This window comes from Equus asinus, chromosome 3 (assembly GCF_041296235.1).
Source record: "Equus asinus isolate D_3611 breed Donkey chromosome 3, EquAss-T2T_v2, whole genome shotgun sequence".
Classification (NCBI taxonomy): domain Eukaryota; kingdom Metazoa; phylum Chordata; class Mammalia; order Perissodactyla; family Equidae; genus Equus; species Equus asinus.
The window spans coordinates 108,783,689-108,801,276 of record NC_091792.1 but is presented as its reverse complement, the minus strand read 5'-3'; the positions used below and the strand labels follow the sequence as shown (position 1 = coordinate 108,801,276).

The window sequence follows — 17,588 nt, the reverse complement described above, 5'->3', positions numbered from 1 at the left end:
ATCTCTCTGTGAGCTTTTTGTGTTGTTAGGATGTCTTCTGTTGGAGAATGGATGCCTCTTTTTGTTGTATGTTGGAGGGGAGAGAGTCTTGGGCAAGTTCATTCTGCCATGATGTTGATGTCACCTCTATTTTTAAAATTTTAAAGTTTTTTTTTACATTTACTGTACTCTAATCTAAAAGCCATTTTTGCGAGAAGATGTCATGAGAATCTCATTGCTTAGTTGTCTTATTTATAATTGAGTAATCATGTCTGAATGATGTTCAAAGTCCCCCTAATCACACATTGAGCTTTTATTTGTATTTGGGTCTGTTTTGGATTCTAATCTCTTGATTCATCTGTGTATCCATGTCTGCACCAGGGCCACAGTGTTTTAATAACCATAGTCTGCTCTAGTGTGCATTCTTCACTTTCAATCTTTTTCTTATTTTTGTGCATTTAATATTTAATAACAACAGGATAACATTTTTGTGCCTTTTGAAAAATACTTTTAGGATTTTGAAATAAATGCAGTGAGCTCATAGAATTATTTGGAGAGAATGATTTAAATGTTGAGGTTACCCATCCAGGTATATGGTAGTTCTTTCCATTTTTCCATGTCTTTATGTTCTTAAGTAAATCTTTATATTTTTCTTTCAATGTATATTTCGCTTTTCTTGTTAGGATTATTGTTTATTTTATTATTTCTGTTGCTATTGTGGTAAATTCTACACTATTTTATGACATTTTTCCCCTGACACTTAGGAAATCTATTAATTTTTTAGTATTGATCTTATATTTGGCAATCTTATAGGACTTAACGTATGATAATTTTTCAGTTGTTACATATGATTTTTCTCAGCAGACACCATATTACCCATAATTGATGACAGACTCTCATTCTGTGTTCTAAATTGTATTATTTTTACATATTTTTTTTATTGAATTGGCCAGGACTCCCAGTATAATACTGAATAGTTTAGAATGACAACTAAACATTCTTGCCCAGTTCTTGACTTTCATGATAATCCTTCATGGGGTGGGGGGGGGTGGGGGGTGGGGGGTGGGGGGGGCGTAACTTAGCAAAAATCAGAATTCGTGTATGTGGTTAAATAGATCAAATAGTATTTATGGGCTTGTATTGAAAAAGAAGTATCCCCTGACTATCAGCCTTCTTTAACCATTTCAGTTTTTGTTTCTTCTGATGGTTATCAATCTCTAAATAATACACTTATGTAGCTGTTTCTAGGTTTATCAAGTTTAAATAATGTATGCGTGTTTAGTTCATTTACCCAATTCTTATAAAACTTTTTGACTCCCTCCAAATCAGCCACATTTTTAATCTCAATTCCTCCTCTGAGGAACTGCAACCACTATCTCTTTTTCTTTAGAGACAGCTTGACTGTCTCTTCATTTTGTAAGATGAGAACATTATTTCTTCTGTCCTTCCCTCTACCTCCACTAACCTCCTGCCTCCACCTACCAACTGTGAAATAATGTGGCTGCTTGTACACTGTCAAGGTTGATAACATTTGTATTGTTTTGTAACCATAGTGAAAGCTTCTGTAATTTGTAGGTTGAGTTTTAACACAGTCAATAAATATCATTTTCTTTACTTTGTATTTGAAACTACCATTTGCTCCAAAGCCAAATAATACTATTTACTTTTTTATGTGTTCCACATCATGACACCCATGCTCCTGAATGGATTATATTCCTAGAGTAAATTTTAATTGAATTTCTTTCTCTTCAGACCCCATCTCCTTCCTTTCCATCCTTATTCCCCTTTCCCCTCTTGTAATTTTCTTCATCTTGTCCTCACTTTTTTTCAGTTTCTCAATCATCCTATCTTTCACTCATTCTTAACTAACGTCTTCTACCTGGAGCCATCTGTCTTCCTCCTCCTCCTACCTTGACTCAGCACAGCAAATCTATTGTGAATTCACTGTTTAGTGGTTCCAATTTCTTTTGTTCCTTGGTTTAGAGTTTTGTTTCATTGGAGTAAATTCTTCATGTAACTTCCTAAGAAAGTTTGGTAGTTGTGAGTGTTGTTCACCGTATATTCTTCTCTTCTACACATACCACCCACCTTCCAGGCAGATGATGGGATTATACTTTTCTGCTGCCTTGAAGTTAACTTCCTTTGTGCATTAAAACTGCCTATTTCCCTAAGTGAGAGTCATCAAATATGTTCCAGATAGTGGCAGTTCTGTCAGCCTGGTTTCTGAGATGAGGATAATTTGACACAGAACTCTCAATAGACTTCCAATGGACATTAACATGAGAGAGAAATAGACCATTATTATTTTAAGCTAGGAAGATTTTTGGCTTACTGTTGAAGCATAACCTAGCATATCCTGACTGATGTAGGAAGGATATGTGAGTTGATTTGATTCCTAGAACATTTGAAATTGTATTATTTTCTGATGCTTGATAGTTAATTTGGAGAAAGATAAAATTCTAAATTAAAAATAATTTTCCCCCAGAAATAAAGACATTGCTCTAATATCCTCCAGCATTCCTTGTTGCTGATGAGAAGACTGATGGCAGTTCAATTCCCATTTCTTTTCAGGTAATCTTTTTTTTTTTTCTCTCTTCTCAAATCTTTTAGAATCTTCCGTTTATCCTCATTTGAAATTTCACAGTAATGAATATTGTATTCTTCCATTTTGGCTCTTCATTGACCATTTCTTTTTGTGTGTGTGAGGAAGATTGGCCCTAAGCTAACATCTGTTGCCAACCTTCCTCTTTTTGCTTGGGGGAGATTGTCCCTGAGCTAAAATCTGTGCAAATATTCCTCTATTTTGTACATGTGATGCTGCCACAGCATGGCCTGATGAGTAATGTGTAGTCCACACCCAGGATCTGAACCTGAAAATCCTGGGCTGCTGAAATGGAGCGCATGCACTTAACCACTACATCAGCAGGCTGGCCCTGCCATTTCTTTTTAAAGATCACATATGTGTCTGTACTCTAGAAAACCTTATTGCATTATTTTGCTAATAATTTTCTCTTGAACTTTTCAGTTATTTTTTTCTTCGGTTTATCTTAGTTGGACCCTAGATTAATACTCTCTTTATTTCATTTCTCATTTTCTGTTGTCTTTGTCTTTTATTTCTACATTCTAAGAGATTTCCTTTATGTTATGTTCTAAAATGTCTTGATTTATGTATTTTAATTTCAGCAACTATATTTTTATCTTCTAAGAATGTCTCTTTTAACTAGTTATTCTCAGCTGAAATTGAGAGAAGGGCTTGCAAGTTAGTAGTTTGTTTCTGGAACTGATCCCATGAAACCGGAGTGTGAGACAACAAAATTGACATAAGGAAGGAGGAAAAACCAGGACCAGGGTGCACTGTCAAGCTCATCACTGCTGTGGATAGTTGGTCTATATCCTGCTAGGACCACCTGAAGGAGTACCTAGGCGAGAATGTATTTACTGGCTTTTGTCTCCTTTGGTCAAGGTTTATACCTGATGCTAACTCCCTGCACTAACAGATGTTCATATGGTGAGAGTCAATACAGCTTCTCACAGATGTTCCACACAGTAACATCAGAGAAACTCAGGGGCAGAAAGCACGATTATGCAGTGTCTGGCTATCTCTTCAAGGAAGCTGATTGACAATGCAATGGCTGAAGGAAATGGTGAGGGAACAGTGAAGATGTGAGGTGGGGCAAAATAAGTGATCATTATATTCCACCTTTTGCAATGCTCTTATCGCCTGGTACCTTCTAAGTCCAGTCACAGAGTTTTCAGTATAGTGGCCAAATTCAGCCTTTGCAAAGGAGAGTTAGTAAAAACAGTGTTTTGACTCCACTACTACAACTGGTCCTGGGGGAATAATTAGAATTTATCATCTTCCTCCTATACTAGAAATTCTATATTTTCCTCTCTCTGGACCAGAAATTTGGCTGGTCTAAATTGCTAGTCTCATGGGATGACGTGAACCTTCATCCCCAAGAAGGCTTACCCTTCTTGGGTCATGGTTGCTACAAGTATACTCTTAGAGTTATCATTAGGCACTGAGTTGCCACCCCTGTGGATTTTAGGCATCCCTCTGCATCTCCTGGGTCTTGGAAAAATCCCTTTCTTCTCTGTTGTGTAACCATGATCCTAGCCCCTTATTGTAATCAGAGTCAGTTGTCCCTACTAATAGTAACTATTTTCTTTGCCTACTGTCCCATGACATGAGGAGTCCAAAATGACCACGTGGTAGTCATAGCTTTAAGTTCAGTGGAAACCTTACTGTGAACCCTGATAGAAATGTTTCCACTACTACCCCCAGAAGCAGAACCCAGATGAATGGGGGGATTCAAGATTTTCAGGCTCATTCCCCACCCCAGGTCTCAGAGTCCCATTCTTTTTCTATCTAACTTTGGCACCGGAGCCCTATTGAGGTTGTGTGTTGAGTGTCCTTTGTAGCTCTGTTATCTTTGCAAGTAAATTCTAAACCTGGTTTGCTGCTGCTGCAGAAGAAAAGAGTCTCTTTAAACACCGCCAAGGAGAACTTCTGACTTTCACAGCATATTTTGATTTGATATTTGTTTAAACTGAGCCTATTTTCTTTTTAAAAGACATCTAAAACTGTTAACACAAGCCATTTAATCTGTAACCTATATAATTACCATTGTCCCCATACCTAAGTCAATACATTACCTTCCCCACGTACCTCACCCTGATTCCTTGCTCCCTTGTGTGTCATATAAATTGTGATTTTACTGAATTCTAGGAGTTATCACTGTCACACACATCATGAGCAATGAAATTGTTCTTGCCAGGTAATCAGTGAATTATCCAATTCCAAAGTCTTATCTTGCAGGTCTACCTTTTAGAGCTAGTTCTGGTACAAACTGTCTCGGTTTGTGTTCACCTAAAAAAACAGAACCTGAGATAAGGACCAGATAAGGATCAGTTTATTTTGAGAAATTCCTAGGGTACAGGAGTAGGGGACAGGGAAGGGTGAAACAGGAAGAAAGTACAAGTATGTTACTAAATTATTCATCACTGTGAGCAAGTGGGACTTAAGCCCACTGGGACCCAGTAAGAAGCTGTCTGGAATATACCCACAAGTGACCACTTGAAGGATGAGAGAGAGCTCCTATTGAACATACTGCTAGATTATGCATGTATGAGTGTATGAGTGCTAGATGAGTTCCTTCAGCAGTTCCATGCACTGGCGTCAAAGAAACCCTAGTGCAGAGAGTGAGAGATCTATGCTGTCAGATTATAACTGTAGAAGCTCCTTGCCACAGCAAAAACTAGAGAAAAAAATGGCCTGAAAATGTTTGAGATGGGACATAAGAGGTGTGAAATATACAAGAGCCCTCTTTTTTCTCTTGTTTCATTTTTACAGTATGTTATTCTTTATATGATGAAATATTTTTGACTACCTCTGAGGTTACTAATAGAGTTAAATATTTATATTTTAAAATTCTTTTTTGTTCACTATGTCTGTTTATTCGGAGGGGGGGTGGTGGTGGTGGTGGTGGTGGTGTGCTTATCGTGTCCTTACTCTGACATTTTATCTTTCCCCAAATATTTGCAGATCTTGGTTGTCTGTTAATATTTAAGAATGAGGCAATAGAACGACTCACTGGGATCTCTTTGTACCTGTGAAGGACTTATTAAGTGTCTGGCTTTCACTTTTATGCTGAGTAACTATTACTAGACATTACTTAAGAGGATCCATGAATGTCAGAATGAGAAGAGCTTTACTTGGGTGTGTCACATCAATTCCAGTTACTTTGTTTTACCCTGGACATTTTATTTCAATTTACTTAAAAAAAGAACTCTAGTTTTTGGGGGGGTCAAGGGAGTAGGTAGGGTTTAGGGACCACAGCATAGGGGTCTAGCTTCAGGCTTTCTATTCTCTCACTAATTTTTTTTCTGAATTGGGATTCAATCCAGGATTATGTGTTATATTTAGTTGTCATATCTCCTTAGTCTCCTTTAATCTTGGATAATCCCTAGGTCTTTTTTTGGTCTTTATTAATTTTGACACTTTTGATGAATTATTGGTCAGTTATTTTGTAGAATGACCCTCAACATAGATTTGCTTGATGTTTCCTTACGATTAAATTCCAATTAGACATTTTTAGCAAGAATACTGCAGAAGTGATGTGCTCTTCTCAGTGCATCATTTTCAGGAAGTGTGTGATATTAATGTATCTCATTAATGATGGTATTAACTTTGATCACTTGGTTAAGATGATGTCTGCTGGTTTCTATACTGTAAAGTTATGATTTTTCCTTTTGAAATTAAATATCTTGTGAGGAGATACTTTGAGACTATGTAAACATCCTGTTTGTCATCATGCTTTTGCCCTCTTGTTTTAGTATCCACTGGTAGAAAATTCTTGCTTGAAAAAAATATTACTGTGGTGTTGGCCTAATGGTGATTTCTATATCCATAATTTCTTTTATAATTATTAATTGGAATTCTACTGTAAGGAAGAACATCCCCTTTCCTCCATTTATTTTTGTTTCTATCAGTATAGATTTATGGTTATTTTATTTATTCTATGGGTTATAATCCATAACTATCAGCATTAATATTCTTGCTCAGATTGTTCCAGATTTAATTCATTAGAATTCCCATCAGTTGCCCCCCCCATATCCTTTTGACATGTTACCATCATTTTGTGTACTTCTTTAATTTCTCATGCTACAAGATGTTTCATGCTCTCTTGTACCTTTCTTGCCCCAGGACTAAAATCAATCATTTGGTCAAGAAGCCACGGTTTCTTTTATTAAGGAATGGTATTTAGAAACTAAGATCTGGATACTAGGTATGCTCATTGCTACTGGGATGCCATTGCTTCTAGGTCTTCTTAGCAGAGAGAGTTGAGAAATATGTGTATACATAATTTTTATTGGCCACTTATAATAAAAACATTTGACCATTCTAACAAAAGGCAGAAAAAGGAGAATGCAGTAAGCAAAAGTATGAAATCTTAAGTTGTTACAGATAAGTGCAAAATAATAATTTAATACATTCATTTTCATTTTCTGCAGTATTATTTACATTAATTTAAATATGCATTAAACTCACCTGTTAAGAGACAGAGATTCTCAGTTTTTTAATCCAGTTATTTTTGTTTAAAAGAGAAGTAATTAATACAAAGTGACATAGCATTGTTTTATATGTGTATATCTATATATATGTGTGTGTGTGTAGCCAATACTAACTAAATGAAAACTGATGTAAAACTTAATATAAAGATAGAAGAAAAGATGCGAAGTATGAAATGTGATAAAGAGAAACATTTCTGTGGATAGAAGTAATTCAGTAAGAATTAACAAATAAGAAAAATTGTGACGTTTTAATATACCTCAGAAACTAATAGATCAAGCAAACAAAAATTAGTATGAAAGTTGATTGTTTTGGCAAAAAAAGTTGAAACTTGATTATTTTGGCAACAAAAGTAATAAGATTCATCTGTTGAATCCTACAGCTCCAAATACATATATATATTCTTTTTAAGTGCACATGAAACATTTTATAAAATTGACCTTTGGCAAGGTCATAGATGAAATTTCAACAAATTCTGAAGTATTTCTATGAGACATCTCTGTCTATGGTGCAATAAAATTAAAAAATCATTAATTAAAAGGTTAAGTAAAGGGGAATGCCCTTCCTCTAAACATACACATTTAAGAGTTGCATTCAGTGTCGTGGACTGAGGTGATCATAAATGACTCAACCCCTTCCCACTTTTGCTCCAGGCACATATACATCCTGAAGAAAAGACAACATAGAACAACATACACAGCCAAGTATAAAATCAATAAAGGATATCCACCAATTGTTAGCATAAGGAATTTTGTGAGTAGATGCTTATAGAAACTATAAAAAAATCCACACAGTGCAGTGACTTTAGGCTAAAAAAAAGTTAAATTGTAATGGAACTGGTGATCCAGTAGGCTGCAGCAGAGGCATTCAGGTATCATTCTGAAGGGATGCTTTCACAATACAGGACATGCGGAATGCTTACAGAATTCAATGCCTATTGAAGATTAACTCATGCAAACCACACGAGGAAATAACTGACTATTCAGTATAGGATGATTTGTACCCAAGGATTGTAGTTAGAGAAAAAATCAGAATGAGATTTTAAAGTAAGCATGTTTGAAATGTTCACTAGTAGTTAACATAAGAATAAAATGGAGTGAGAATGATGAATATAGAAAACCATTTAGAAATTCTAGAAATCAGAAATTCATTGATTATATGAAATATAACTGATTGTATGCATTAAAATGGAACTGAATGGATGAATAAAAGAATGTACAAGATCAGTTGTAGAGAGAATTAGTGAATTTTCTGACTGAGATTTGACTCATAGAGCCCCCTAGACCTAAAGGCTTTAGGAATTTCCAGTAAAGTGATTAAAATATGAATATTGTTTACCAATATCTTACATTTGGATCCCTCCTGATTATCTGTTATACTTCTAAAGCTCTATTGTTTCTAATTGTTTTCCTGGCTTTAAACACCCATCCTATGCTCCATGGCAGTATTTGAGATCTGATTTAATGTGTTTACCTCAATTTTTTTGCATGTTATCATGACTCTTGCAACCTGCATGTCCTCATGGTTGATCAACCCAGCTCCAAAGTTTATCTTCTTTGATGTAGGATTTCTGATTAATTTTTCCCAGTTTATCTGACTTTCATTGATCTTGTTTCTTTGCCAGTTACTCTGAGCCACTGTCATCCATGACTCCGAGATTCTAGATTTTTTACCAATAACACCTTTACCCTATGTAACTTCTCTATACCACAGAAGAATCAGTGTAAAAACACCACAGTGGAGAAGGAGTGGGGCAGTACATACAAAAAACCCCTGAATGGACAAAAACCAAAGAGATGGCTAATTAATAATTAGGGATTTGCCAATGAATAAAATACAGTTCCATATATTTTGGATTGGTGAAATTAATCTCCACTGTAGTAGAGGCAGCAAATAACTTGTCACTCTAGTGCTGGTTTGATGGGTGTTTGAGTAGAGTGGCAATGGGTGCAGAGATGAAGGCTAGAAGTGGGCCCAACAGAATAGACTCCCTCTAACCAAGACTGAGTTAGCTGCTACTGAAACGAAGAATCCAGCCTGCTAGTATGTCTGTTCTGATTATACATTTGGAGACCAGAGAAGTGACCACTAGTGGGGCTGCAGATCCAATGGGCCTACTCTAACATCACCTTTGTCAGGACCTCTATATACCCCCACTTTCAGAAACTTCAGTTTTAAAAGAAATCTATACCTCCATTCATCTGAATTTTACTATGTTGCAGTGCCAAAAGGTACAAAAACCTTTGGGATGCTGACAAATGAGAAATTTAAAATATTTGTCTGCTGTACCAGTTTTCAATCTGCTGTCTCTCAGCTCCAAATTCAGCTTTGTGATAATTGCCTCTAGACCCTATAAACATTTCTGCTTCCCCAGCTGGCTGAATATTAAGCTTCATCAACAGAGGACACTGGAGTGACTCTGCAAGGCAGTAGTGTCAGGGAGACATATCTCTTTAAAGGCCACACTCTTCTTTATTATTATTCTGTAATTTCTGTGATTATTGTTGGCTTTTAAGAACTTAATATATTAAATAATATACTTTAGAATACTAGAGAATATACTTAAAAATATGAGAAGAAAACTGATAGTATACTTGTATTATTTATCTTTTAATAAACATTGAATTCTACATGGGAATTAATTCAGAAAACTTCTAGTTATACAGTTAAGTCCCTGACATAGGTGGACTCAGTTTCATGTGTTATTTTCAAGATTAAGTTCATAACCATTTGATTTTTGTATCCAACCTCTGTGGTACTTGCATATTCTTGCCTTTAAGCAGTATATTTGAAACAATTAGCAAAGAGTTTATAAAAATAAAGAAAGTTACATCAATTTTATCATTCTATGTGACTACTGGGAGTTCTTGTGTTTAAGTTTTTTTTGACTACTGAGACATTTGAAAACTTCTACAATCAGTCTTGAAGAAACAAATGCATGAACAGTATTGCAATGTTTGGGATTGAATATATAATGGGATTTTAGGACTCCGCTGGATGTATTTTTATGTTTACATCTTTTCTTAACCATGTGTATATATACATGAATTTTTTCTTATTGAAATATAATTGATATACAATATCCTATTAGTTTCAGGTGTGCATCCTAGTGATTCCATATTTATGTACATTACAGAATGATTGCCGTGATAAGCCTAGTTACCATTTCTTACTATACAAAGTTGTTACAGTATTACTGACTATATTCTGTATACTGTACATTACCATGATTTATTTATTTTATAACTGGAAATTTGTACCCCTTAATCTCCTTCACCTGTTTTGACCATATCCCCCATCTGTTAGCAACCAGGTTTTTCTCTGTATCTATGAATCTGTTTTGTTTTCTCTGTTTGTTTGTTTTGTTTTTTAGATTCCACATATAAGTGAAATCATGTGGCATTTGTCTTTCCCTAGCTGACTTATTTCATTTAGCATAATACTCTCTAGGTCCATGTTGTGGCAAATGTCAAGATTTCATTTTTTTTACAGCTGAATAATAACCCACACCACATCTTCTTTATCCATTCATCTATTGATGGACACTTAGGTTGCTTCCACATCTTGACTATTGTAAATAAGGCTACAGTGAACAAAGGGGATGCATATATCTTTTTGATATAGTGTTTTCATTTCCTTTGGCTATATATCCAGAAGTGGAATAACTGTATCATATAGTAGTTCTAATTTTTAATATTTTGAGGAATCTCCATATTGTTTTCCATAGTGGCTGCACCAGTTTACCTTTCCATCAATGGTGAATGAGGATTCCCTTTTCCCCACATCCTCACTAACACTTGATATTTCTTGTCTTTTTGATAATAGCCATTCTGACAGGCATGAGGTAGTACATCACTCTGGTTTTGATTTGCATTTCTCTGATTATTAGTGATGTTGCTCAACAGAGAATCAGCTTTTATGTTTATTGATATTTTCTATTTTATTTTAGTCTCAATTTTACTTTTTCCCACTCTGATCTTTATTATTTCCTTCCTTCTAACTTTGGGCTTTGTTTGTTCTTTTTTTCTAGTTCCTTTAGGTGTAAAGTTAGATTATTTATTTGCAATGTCTCTTGTTTCTTGAGATAGGCCTGTATCTTTCTAAACTTACCACTTAGAACTGCTTTGCTATGTCTCATAGATTTTGGAAAGTTGTGTTTCCATTTTCCTTTGTCTCAAAGTAGTTTTTGATTTCCTTTTTTATTTCTTCATTGACTATTGGTTGTTTAATAGCATATTGTTTAGTCTTCATGTGTTTGTGTTATTTCCAGTTTTCTTCTTGTAATTGATTTCTAACTTCATAGTGTTGTGGTTGAAAAAGATGCTTGATATGATTTCAATCTTCTTAAATTTATTGAATCTTGTTTTCTGTCCTAACATGTGATCTATCATGCAGACTGTTGCATGTGCATTTGAAAAGAATATGTATTTTGTAGTTTGAGGATGGAATGTTTTGTAAATGTGTATTAAGTCCAGCTGGTCTATTGTGTCATTTAAGGCCAATGTTTCCTTATTGATTTTCTGTCTGAATGAGCTATCCATTGATGTAAGTGGGGTGATAAATTTCCTATTATTGTATTACTGTCAATTTTTCCCTTTATGTCTGTTAGTATTTGCTTTATATATTTAAGTGTTCCTATAGTGGGTGCATAAATCGTTATCTATGTTATATTCTCTTGGTGAATTGACCTGTTTATAATTATTTTGTGCGCTTCTTTGTCTTTTGTTTCAGACTTTGTTTTAAAGTCTATTTTGTCTGATATGAGTATTGCTATTCCTGCTGTCTATTTATTTCCATTTGCATGGAATATCTTTTTGCATCCCTTCATTTTCAATCTGTGTGTATCTTTAGATCTGAAGTGAGTCTCCTGCAGGTGGCATATAGATGAGTCTTAGGTTTTTCATCCGTTCACCCACCCTTTATCTTTTGATTGGAGCATTTAGTCTATTTTCATTTAAAGTAATTATTGATAAGTATGTGCTTATTGCCATTTTGTTAGTTGTTTTCTGGTTGTTTTTGTAGTTCTTCTCTGTTCCTTTCTTCTTCACTGGTCTCTTTCCTTGTGGTTTGATGCATTTCTTTAGTGTTATGTTGGGTTCCTTTCTATTTATTTATTTTTGGATCTATTGTAGGTTTTTGTTTTATAGATACCATGAGGTCCATATATATCAACTTATATATACAGCAGTCAGTCTATTTCAAGATGATAGTGCTTAAGTTCAAATGCATTCTAAAAACAATATTTTTACTCCCCTCTGACATTTTGTTTTTGATGTCAATTTTCTATCTTTTTATTTTGTGTATCCCTTAACTACTTATTGTAGTTAGAGTTGATTTTACTTTTATCTTTTAACTTTCATACTAGCTTTTTAAGTGGCTGATCTATACATTTATACATATTTTCCTTTACCAGTATAATTTTTTCCTTCATATATTTTCTTATTTCTGGACTTATTTCTTACATCTAGTCTTATTTCTTATTTCTAGAAGACTCTCTAACATTTCTTATACAGCTGGCTTAGTACTGATGATCTCCTTTAGTTTGTGCTTGTCTGGGAAACTCTTTATCTCTCCTTCAATTCTGAATGATAATCTTACCAGGTAGCGTATTCTTGATTGTAAGTCTTTTCCTTTTAGCACTTTAAATATATCATGCCATTCCTTACTGGCTTGCAAAGTTTCTGCTAAAAAGTCAGCCGATAGTCTTATGGGGGTTTCCTTTTATGTTACTTGCTGTTTTTCTCTAGCTGCCTTTATGATTCTTTATCTTTAACTTTTGCCACTTTAAATATAACATGTCTTAGTGTGGGCCTCTTTGTGTTCATCTTGTTTGGGACTCTCTATGCTTACTGGACCTAGATGTTTCTTTCCTTCTCCAGGTAAGGGAAGTTTTCCATTATTTCTTCAAGTAAATTTTCTGCCTCTTTCTCTCTTCTTCTATGGGACCCCTATAACATAAATGTTAGTATGCTTGATTTTGTCCTTGAGATCTCTTAAACTATCCTCATTTTTAAAAATTCTTTTTCTGTTTGCTGTTCTGATGGGGTAATTTCCACTATTTTCTCTTTCAGATTGCTAATTCATTCTTCTGTACCATCTATTCTGGTGTTGATTCTCTCCAGTGAATTTTTCATTTCAGTTATTGTATTCTTCAGCTCTGTTTGGTTCTTTCTAATATTTTCTAACGCTTTGTTGAAGTTCTCACTGTATTCCTCCATTCTTTTCCTAAGTTCAGTGAGCATTTTTATGACTATCCACTTTGAAGGCTGTATCAGGCAAATAACTTATCTCTGTCTCATTAGGGTTTTCTTCTGAGGTTTTATGTTTTTTCATTTGGAACATACTCCTCCATCTCCTCATTTTGTTGACTTTCTGTGTTTGTTTCTATGAATTAGACATAACTGCCTCCTATCCTAGTCTTGAAAGAGTGACTTTGTGTGGAAGCATCCCCTGTGTAGACTGCATGTGCTGGGTAGTTTTGGCAGGACAGCTGGAGTGGGTGCAGTCCTGGGGGGGGACAGCCTAGGGCATGCCATGCTGGGACCATGTTGTGGGGAGAGCTGGAGCTGGTGTGGGTCTGGTGCCTGAGGCACATTGTGGTGGCCTTAGCAGGCTCATTAGAGCATCTGGACCATGCTCCCAACTGTGCTATCAAGGTGGAGTGGTAACACAAAAAATGGCACTCTTCAGTTCCTCCAACCCCAAAGAGAGGTCCAGCAGAATTCTCTGCCTGTTTACCAGACACTCTAGGATTAGTACATGGATTTTCTTCCCATAAAAAGTGCTCTTTAGGCTACTATTTTTTGCTGTGCCCTAAGGCAGGCAAATCTGTGTGCAGGGCCCTCAGTGATATCCCTCCCTGCTGCAGGTTGCTCCATTTGGGGTGGAGTTCCTGTTGATACTGTGTCTCTGGCTTTCCTACTCATCTCTATATGGTCTCGCTATCACTTGTTGTATGGAAGCTGTTTAATCAGCCCTCAGTTCTTCTTCAGGAGGAATTGCTAATTTGCAGGTGGAGATTTGGTGTGTCTGTGGGAGGGAGTAAGTTCTGGGTCTTCCTATGCTACCACCTTGGACCCTCCAACAAATATATATTGCTGTATGTGAAATGACTTTCCAAAATTAAAAGAAATGAAAGGATTCTTTGGTCAACTATGATTGGACGTAGATTTATGAATCTGGCTATATGCTCTAAGAATTGCAAAGAACATCATTTTTGACAAAGTCATTAATGAATTCGCAGAATTTACTTCATTAAGAAAACAGAAATAGTTTGGAATTTGGCTCAGGTAGTGTATGTAGAGCTTCATTATGCTTCAGACTAATGTATATGTTTAAGGTTCCCCCTTCCCCCTACCCCTTGCTGTTTTCAAAAAAGTACATTACAGTAATGAAAGCATTAATGCGTTTATTTTTTTCTCGTTTGTACATTATGATTTATTTTTTACTTTATAGTGGCATGATTATTTAAAGTTTAATAAAAGAAAATATTCATTGTCTATTTCTTTTCTGGATGTTATTATTTTAATAGTTTCATTAGCGATTATTGCTGAAAATAATTTTGTTATATAGAAATCTCTTCTATGCGTCACAAGTGCTAAGTGTGCCTTGTTTCCATCCAACTGTTTAAACATATCTTTTGTCAGGTAGAAGAACTGTGCTTAACTTTCTTTCTTTCTTCTCTGTGATTTGCTTTGTAGGTTGTTTTTTGACTCCAAAGGCTCTGATTACCAATATTTAAGGGCAAGCTTTGGCGATCTTTTTGCTATTTCAAATACTTTCTCATGCATAAGATTTAAAATTTGCTGCACACGATGTTTGGCTCTTTATTTCATCTGCAATTTATTCTTCTATGTTATTTGAGGGAAGAATCAATAAAAAGATTATATAAGTTTCTGGTTTTGCTATCCTCAGTATCACGGGTATTAAAAGAGTTGCAAGTATCTGACATGACAAAGTAAGGCCAAGAAATGGGAGATCTTATTGTGGGAGGAGGGAAATCTAACACTGTAATCCAGCGGGACTGGACTAAAGTTACTGGGCCCCACCTATCATTCCTACTCTCTCCTTTTATTTTGTGTCTTACTATCCAATTATAAAAGGTCGTTCAATAAAGCAAGAATGGTAATTCAAGCATATCCAAGACTTTGTGTGACAATATCTTTAGTCATTTTAACCAAAGATTTTACTGGTTTCATAGCTTTAGGTAAGAAACCCCAGTTAGGGCCATTGAGAATTTGTGAAACAAAGAAAAGTTACACAAAGGAATGTTTTGTGCTTCATGAGGTTGTAAACTGTAAATCCCCATGCCCCACAAAGGACTTACCTAAACACTGTCTTAAAAGACTGGACCAAATGACTGGACCAAACTTTAACTTGACTTCCACCTGTACTAGGTCATGGCTTGTGTCTCTAAAGATGACCCCAGCCCCTATGCTGAGTCTTTGCTCAAGAAAATGTGATCCTGCCAAACCACAAAATGTACATTGTCCAACTCACCTCACCAAACCACTTTCAGTAATTTTCCACTTACCCCTTTCTGTAATTTTCCATTTCTACACATCCTCCTAGTCTCTTCTTTGTTCTCTCCTTTTCATTTCCCCATAGTCCCCTTTTGTTACCTATCTGTTCTCCCTTTAAAAACCTCAGTCACCTTTGTCTTGGCTGTAGGTATTTGGCTCATTTTACTCGCATGGGCTACTCAATCCAAGGGCTTTATAGGCTGGTCACGATGAATCATTGATAAACACGTAGCATTCTCTTTATAGCTGAAGAAAAATCAAATAGACATCAATTTATAGAACAAACTAGAAAAGATAAATATGTGAGATTCTTGTGCAGATAGGAAAAATGAGTGCCACATAAAGGTGGCAGAAAAACATTATTTTCTTCAGAGATGATTATAGAGATCTTAGTTTATGGGCTAGAATTTATTGAATGCTTAGGATTTCGAGTTATGAAAAAAGAATTTGGAAGAGGACAAGTATTTCTAGCCTAGAGAATAGAATGAGTTAAGTCCCAAAGCAAAAGAAAAGAAAGGAAAAGAAAAGAAAAGAAAAAGAAATACAACATTTGGGCATGCAAAGCTTGAATTATCCAGTAAGGAATTGTTAATAGACCTAGTGAACAAGTTTTAAAACACCGTTATAATCCAGGGATAGGAGGCAAGTCCACGATGAGGTTCCTGGACATGTCCAGGCAGGGCTGATGAGGAGTTAGTATTGACCAGGAATTGGTATTGACCTTGTATCAGTGAATTAGTGGTTAAAAATGTGGACATGGATTGCCCTGGTTTGAATCCTGACTCTGACACTTTCTGTTGTCTGCTTTTTTATCCTTTCTGTTACTCAAGTTTTATTGTTAAATGGACCTTTCTCACTGGATTATTGTGAGGAATAATGTATTGATTCTTTAGAGTTATTCATACCATATAGTAGCCTCTGTTTGCTATTATTATTGTTGTTTTTCTTGTTAGGATTGTCATTTTAGAATCTGGAAAGTGCTCAACATTTTACCCTCAGGCATTGCAGTGCATTTGTTTCTAATGTTGAAATGATTGTGAACTAACAGACAAGGAAGAAGGATGAATAAAGAGATATGGCTTATGAACTCTAAATCACGAAGTGCTGTATAGTACAGCACTGTCGCAATAACGTTGGAGGTAACATGTCTCCCTGTTCTGTAAAAAACACAGTGGCAGCACTAGGTTTTTGAGAGGAGGGCAGTCATCCTAAAACAGTTTTATAATATGAGAGGGAAAGGCTATAATGTAGAAGTTACATAATACATGCAAAGAACTTAGACAATATGTAGCATATCATAAATATCTAATATGTATCAGCTAATAAAGAAACAATCTTCATTTTTTGACACCAGCTTTACATTACTAAAAATTTAAAAAGTATAAGAAGACATTGATACTAAAGAGATGTACTTTTACATAAAACCATCAAATGATACATTCTTTAAAAGAAAAAAAAGAAAATGTGCTTCTCATGGTGCTCATTTAGGATGAATAATAGTAGTGCTAAAATTAAAATTAAATAGCAATACTTTTAAAACACAAATGTCCACTGTGCCATTATTACCAATATTTTCTTACACAAAATGTTTTATTTCCAAAGTAATTATGAAGCAAAAGGGGGAAAGTATACACATAATAATTATGATAATAATAGTAACAGTATAACTGAAATTAATGCGTATCCTGAAATAATTTGGAAACTAAATATGTCTGGCTTCAGAAAATTTGGCTTTTAAAAAGGAATATTCCAGTACATCTCTTCCAAGTCATTTACTTATTGATTTTACAATTCTTTCAAATAAGACAGAAACAAGCACAACCCAAACAACTAAGACTATGCCTACATTTATAAGTAGTATCCACACAGTTTTAACTGGGTAAGTTTGAAAGTCCAAGTTGTTTACCATTTATCAGGGATGAGGTCAAAACATTAGCATAGAAAATTTTAGAAGTGTTAAATGTAATGAGAATTTGAGATTGAATTATTTTCATATTATTTACTGAAAATAAATC

At 35.1% G+C, this 17,588-nt stretch overlaps 1 pseudogene; it reads right to left on the bottom strand.

Moving 5' to 3' along the window:
* Positions 1–1,067: 1,067 nt before the first annotated feature.
* Positions 1,068–17,588, bottom strand: part of LOC106843205 (UDP-glucuronosyltransferase 2B31-like) — a 29,687-nt pseudogene continuing 13,166 nt past the window's right edge.